Here is a 7,130-nt window from a genome sequence, read left to right on the forward strand (position 1 = left end):
TTGTGGGCCTTGCTAGCGGAGGCTGAGACATGAGCCTGCTTCTAAAGGCTGGAACACGGTGCTGGCCAGCTACCTAGAGGAGCATCATCAGTAGTAGGCAGGCCTCTCTTGCATTGTTCTATGTTTAGAATTCTGTTCTTTCCATATGTATTTTCCCTTTGCTCTTCTTTAAAATTCAGTAAATTGTCTATTTATTTAAAGGATTTATTTATTTATTTATTTATTTATTTATTTATTTATTTATTTATTTAACAGAGATAATGAGAGAGAACATGAGCAGGGAGGAAAGGGAGAAGCAGACTCAGCAGGGAATCCAACCTGGGGCTCAATCCCAGGACCCAGGATCATGACCTGAGCCAAAGGCAGATGCTTAACCAACTGAGCTACCCAGGTGCCCCATAAAATGTCTTCTTTAAACATCCAGCTTGTCTCAACTGGCTTTGGATAACCAGGAGTGTTTCATGGCATCCCTGTAGGAAAGAGTGGCTTCCTGAGCACAAGGAGCAGGGCCATTAGGATGAAAGGCCCTAAGGGGCAGAAGAGCTGCTGGGTCACCTACCCTTCCCACTGGAGGATTCTCCTTCCAAAGTTATACCTTCAAGACTGGGGAATTTATTATAGGAAGTGAAATCTCTTACCACCACCCTCTGGGAAGAATCCTTGGACTCAAGTTTTATTCTTCAAACCACAAATCCCCTTGATTTTATTCCTATTCAGTACACAGTTCCTCTCCAGGCACATGAGTTTCCAAAATCTGAAGTAAAAATGCAATGTATTAACAATAGTCTGCTAAAACCACAAAAACACAACTGTCTTTCCATGCCCTGATCTAATAGTCTAAGAAAATGACAAGGCAGATGGGTCTCTCTTATTGAGTCTGCGTGGGCAACCTGTAAAAAGTCAAACTAATCCTAAGTGTTGACATCTAACTTATTGGTCTGATGTTTCTGGTTGTTTTATATTCTTGTTGAAAGTGACATGGGACCCCTGGGAGGTCATCTTCTGAGTTTAGGACCCTGCTTTTTAGCTCCTAAGGGGTCTCTGACTGTCCCTGCTCCTGTGACACATTGCCTCCTTAACCCTTATGCTGTGGTGTCCAAACTTTAGAGCACAAGAGAATATTCTGAGAAGGAGTCCCTGACTCCTCCCCAGACCTGCTGAAGAGAATTTGTGGGTGGGATCCCAGGAATCTAAATGTTTGACTAGCATCCCGGGTGACTTTAATCAGGCAATATGAGGACCCACACGAAGACCACTGCTTTACTGAAGAGTTGTCCTGGTTAAATTACACACACACACACACACACACACACACACACACACACACAGGCTATCATTTATTAACCATCTACTTAGGGTCAGGGTCTTTTCACTAACTTTATCTCCTTCAATCCTTATATTAACCATAGCAGGTTACCATCCCTACTTTCATAGTCGAGGAAACAGAGAGGTTAAGTCAGTTGCCAAAAGGTCACAGGGTTGGGAAATGACAGTGCAAAGTCCATCTGGCTCTTCAGCCCTCACTCAGGCCTCATTCTCACCACCCTTTTGAATGAAAAAGACAGACACCCAGGAGGAACCCAGCACATGGCTTCTGGGCGTCACCAGCTCCACTCTCTCCTTCCCCAGGGAGTGGGGCTACCCCTCTATGTCCTTGGTGAAGCCTAGAGTCTTTCAGATATTTTTTTCACAGCTTGGGCCTTCTTGACTTATTCTTGGCAGGGCTGAGCCTCTCTTGCATGGTCCCCTTCATTACCTCATCCCTTGAATGCCTGAATGATCTACAGAATCACACAGATTTCATTAGTGCCCTCCCTATTCCTGTCCTCTTCTAAATTCATCAGTCCCAGGCCCCCTGCGAGAAATGATGAAGGTCTCTAAAGTCTGGGAATCAGCGCCCAGGACACCAGGACAAAAGGGCTTGCTTTAGGCTTAGGGAAGCACCTTGGGATCCTGGAGGACTATGGCAAAAAAGAGAAATTTGACTCAATACTGACAAACACGACTTGAAAGTCCCAAGAAAACTGTTCCCTGTTCTCTGGGGGTGAGTTGTAAGCAGAACCAGCCTTCCTAGCAGGAGTTGTATCATTTGGGAGCTCTGTGGAGAAGCTCTGTTGGGAGCTGTATGTCACCCTTTCCTGGGAACACAGAAGAAATCATGATCCCAATGAGGAGAGGTGCTTTCCCAGCTGAGTGAGAGGTATGGTGGAAGGTGGGCCGAGAGGACCATCTGGGGCTGGAGAGCAGTGAGAGGGCAGTGATGCCCACATGGCTAGAACCTCCAGGCTCAATTTCACAATTGTGGTGATAGCAGGTGATGCTAGCAGGTGCAACAGGGAACCACAACCAGACCACGATGAGAAGAGGTGGAGGGAGCTGGCAAGGAGGCTGGCAGTACGCAGGTAACAAGATGGGAGGTCTGCAGTTCCACCTGTTTGAAAGACACAGTTGGCTTGGGGTACAAAAAAAAAAGGAAGAATGTTCTGCTGTGAAGCATCCCTCCTCTAGAATAAGGGTTAGCAAACTCCAGCCAGCGGGTCAGATCTCTCCCATCACCTGTTTTTATACAGCCAACAAGCAAGAATGTATTTTACATTTTAAATGGTTGGGGAAAATCAACATAATAATATTTCCATGATACATCAAAATTATATTAAGTGCAAATTTCAGCATTTATAAATAAAGTTTTATTGGAACATGGTATTAACTCTTGCTGGTTTTGTGATAACAGGAGAGTTAAACAGTTACGCCAGAGACTGCATGGCCCACAAAGGCTGAATTATTATCTCTTTGGCCCCTTATGGAAAAAGATCACTGACCCTTGAACTAGGAAAACCCTGGTAAAGCCCCCAATAAGTTATCTGTCTGGTTGGTTTCCACCACTGCCGGATCAGAAACTGGCCCACGCTGACCTCAAATGGTTGTGCAGTGTCTCTCTACCCCTTTCCCCCCAGGTCGGGGCTGCTGACCTTGCTAGAAGTCACCGAATGCTCTTCGGGTGGGGGAGGCACTTGTCTAGCGGAAAATACTCAGCTATATGAGGGAAGGGGAGCGTGTGAAATCCCGGGTCGGCAGAGCCCCAGCTTTTGCCAGCCCTGTGCCTGCCACTTCCTCAGGGCTGCTTGGTGCTGGGTCTGGGGGAGCAGGCCCCCACGAAGGATGGCTGCATGGGCTAGCCCCGGGGCCCAGGCGGCGTAGGAACATCTGAAACAGCAGCTTTGGAGAGAGCAAACACCCCCTCCCATGCAAAGTCCTCTTTGTTTATCATCATCATTATTGGAAATGTGCACATCCCAGCAAAACCAGCGGGTCACACATTTACAAAAGAGCCTGCCGCACCCGAGCAGGAGGATTCTAGGCCTTTTCACCCTACGGAGGTGCTAATTCCTGGTGCAGGCAAGTTGTTCAGTGAAAGGACAAAATGACTCCATTGTACAGTGTGTTCACAGCAGCTCTCCAGAACAGCACCTTTCATTCCCCGCTTGGCCCCGGGGGGGCCACAGGCTGGGGGAAGTACTTGTGAGGTTCTGAGGAACCATGTGAGGCTGGAAACACCTCGGGAGTGAGGCTAGCTGGTTGTCTAGTGGGAATTGTGATGATATTGCGACCCGTGGGCCAATGGGCAGTGGGGCAGTCTGCCAGGACGGAGCACTGGCCGGTGCCCCAGGCTCCCGGCCCAGCAGCTGGGCATGGTCCACACCGTCTTGGCTCCAGGTGTGAATGTGGTTCAGCCTGGGCTGACTGACCACCCCGTGGCTGTGTGGGCTGCCGCCGAGTGCTCAACCTTTCTGACCCTTGGTTCCTCATCTAGTACTTGGAGGTGGGCGAGGTGGGACAGCCTGCTGCCACTTACCTGCAAGGGCTGTCGTGGGCATTAGCCACAGCAGAAGGGCCGCCCTAAGCTGGCTACTAGGTTTCAGTACATTGTAGCTAGTGTTACTTCTCACTTCCTGGTGCCCAGGAGAGCCAAATAATCTGTGGCACATGTGTGTTTGTGCTTCAGATGCCACTTAGTTTCTACAAGTCCCCCCAGCAAACTAAACTCCTGGAGGGCAGTCAATATCAAGGAAGAGATGCCATCGATGGGGCTTGATGTCAAGTACATTGTGTCTCCAACGCTCGGCGACTCCAAAGCCAGCGTCACCATCACCTGCATGTCTCTCTGTGAACAGCTGGGCTGCCAGTGGTTCCAGAGAGCACAGGGAAGGATGAGGCACATGCTGGGGTGGGCCCTCTAGCCCCAAAGCTCGTGCTCTCATGTTCCATCACTCTTCGGCCTCTCTGGGGCTCCTCACCTCAGTTCCCATGAACCCTGCTGCATTCAGAACTGGCCTTCAGGCAGGTGGCTGCAAGTGTAACCTGCAGGGCCGTGGGCCCGAGGACCAGGAGGACGAGCCTCTGGCTTGACATTCCCAGAAATAGGGGCTGGGCCCCCTTCAGCAGCAGCCAAGATTCAAAAGGCAGAGAAGGAATCATTGGCCTCTCAGTAGTATCTTAAGTTGGGTGGAAAATAAGCCTGCTGAAGAGCTGCCTCCGTTACCCAGGACCCGTGCCAGGGGGAGAGGGGCTCTTCTCCGGTTCATCCCAACCACCGCCCCAACAACCTTGCTGATCACAGGAAGTCCAAGGAAATTGATCTCTCACCGGGGGAGGGACAGAGGCACCGGGACAATAAGATACACGGAGCTGAGCTAAGAGAAGGGAAGGACCACAGAGAAACATTTTGCTTGGGAACCTGAAACAGCAGAGGGGCAGGTGGGGAGCAGAGGAACAAGACGCGGCCAGGGGGCCCTTCCTAGCTGCCCCATCACGACCACGACCATGACCATGACCACCACCAGATGCTTCCTCTCCCCACCCCCAGCTACCAAGAGCCAATGTAAAGATTCTTTTTCAAAAACATCTTTCATCTTTGCTTAGCTGTAGTGTTTACTTAAGGATAAGATGACCCAACTTCAACTATATTTAGCACATGAAAATCTACAGGTGTTTGACTCCAGGAACCACTTCAGGTTTTGGTATTAGTTTCCAGAGTGCCCTCCCTTCTGGGTCTCATTGTCCCCAGGCATGGGGGAGCTGGGCCCTCCTGAGCTCCCTGCCCCGCCCTCTAGCTTGCAGGGAGTTAAACACCCATCTAATACCCCTAACTCCTTGCCTAAGGAGAAAAGAAACATTTTCATTTCTATTCTAATTTAAAATTTCATGCCAGCTACTATCCAAGACAGGCACCCTATTTTAGCTTTGTCAGTTGGCTTGACTTTTGTTTTTAACTAATCAGTCCTTTTGCTCCAACTGACCGTGGACCTTGGAGATGTACCTGCTTGGACCTGGGAGACGTACCTGCTTCCCTTCAAAGCCTCCTGTTGGAAGGTGGGATGCTTGTTCTCATGTGCCTCTTCCAAGATGCTGTCCTGAAAAATACACGTTGGAAGCAGAACGGCATATCTTACAGGGGCTAAAGGCTTGAGCCCGGAAGACAGACACCCCATGGCCCGGCCCTGGCTCTGCAGGGTAGGTGACATTTTAGTTTCCCCTGTAAACTCCATCGTCCCATCTGCGAGCACAGGACCTGGGGCTCCGTGATCACCCCTGCACATGTTAGCGAGCCTGCAGTAGGTCCCCCCGCCAACCTGATTCACAAAGGGAGGGTTGTCTGAGAAAAGCCACCGGCCTGCCCAAAGGATTCCTTTCCTGTGTAAGTGGAAGCGGATCTCTCACCAGGGAACTCAACACCTCTTTGGCCCTTGAGAGGGGACTGGTGTAACAATTAGCATCTGCACAGTGATTTGCACTTTGCAGACTGCCTTCAAGGCTTACAGCAGTGGGAAGAACGGGGCCATGGAGTCAGGTCTTCAAGCACAGGACAGGTAACCTCGGTCAGCTCCTTATCTGTCAATGGGAGCACTGCTCCCCGCTCCCAGGTTCCTGAGGTCCACGAGCTAACATTTTTGTAACATGTACTTGGTAAACCCTAACACTGAATGTGAGTGAGTGTCACTCAGTTTTCTCATGATTTTAGGTTCCAACGGACTCCCAGAGTAGAGGCTCACACGCCACCCATACTGAATGGATTTAAATGGTTTGGAAGAGTCAGAGCAAAGCGGCTGCTGGGCTGTCACCGTCTCTCTCCCTCACACACACCCCAGCCCCAGACTCCTCCCTCCCTGGGGAGCAAGTGCCTCTGCTTCTCCTGCTGTCTCTGGGACCACTTTTGAGAAATGTCCTACGGTAAAAAGCAGCCTGAGTGGTGACTCGCTTGGATGAAAAAGCCCCAGAGGGGGCAGACCCGTGGTGCGACGGTGGCTGGAACAAGTGGGCCAGATGGGGTTGACCTAGGCAAGGAATCACCTACCTAGGCATGGACCGAAGCCTCCTGAAGGGGCCCAGCCTCTTTGGCAGCACTCACAGAAATCTGCTCAAGAGAGGGATGTCAGTCAAGCAGCCAGGAGACCTGTGGTTCATCTGCTAGGCCAGCACATGCTTCTAGATAGCATTTACCCCCAGAACAGGGACACAACCTGTGGCACAGAAGAAAGCATGGGGCCTGGAGACAAGAAACTCACCTTGGGCCTAGCTCTGTGGTGTTGTTTGGGACAGGAGTGTGTCCACCTCACCAAATCCCCCCTGGCTTTTGGGCAGGGGAAGGTGCTGGACCAAACAGTCTCCACGGTGCCACCAAGCCCCTTACCATGCTCCAGACAGGACTCCACCCCTGCCTTGCCTTTCGATTCTATTTGCCTTAAGATACACAGAAAGAACTTCCAAAGAATGAAGTTGCACCCCAAGGTAAGGTCGTAGAGGGTGTGTCACACTGCAGCTTTGGCCTCGGGTTCTCCCAAAGGGTGTTTGGTAAACACTCTCGAGTCCCATTAATGCTTTCAGCACCTTCTAACAGATATTGAACCCAAATTACAGCTGAGTAAGTCACTACGAGGACAATGAAAGGGAAGAAGATTCCCCACTCATCAGAAAACCATACTCCGGGGATCTTGCGTGTACATGGTGGCAACGGAAACACCACTCCAGCGCAGAGTAATTAACACTTGGAGGCCACACAGGGAAAGTTCTACTGAGATGCCAGATGGGTAGATCCGTGGGGGTTTTGGTGGGGGACAGGGAGTCAGGAAGGG

This window comes from Vulpes lagopus, chromosome 5 (genome assembly GCF_018345385.1).
Source record: "Vulpes lagopus strain Blue_001 chromosome 5, ASM1834538v1, whole genome shotgun sequence".
Taxonomy (NCBI): Eukaryota; Metazoa; Chordata; class Mammalia; order Carnivora; family Canidae; genus Vulpes; species Vulpes lagopus.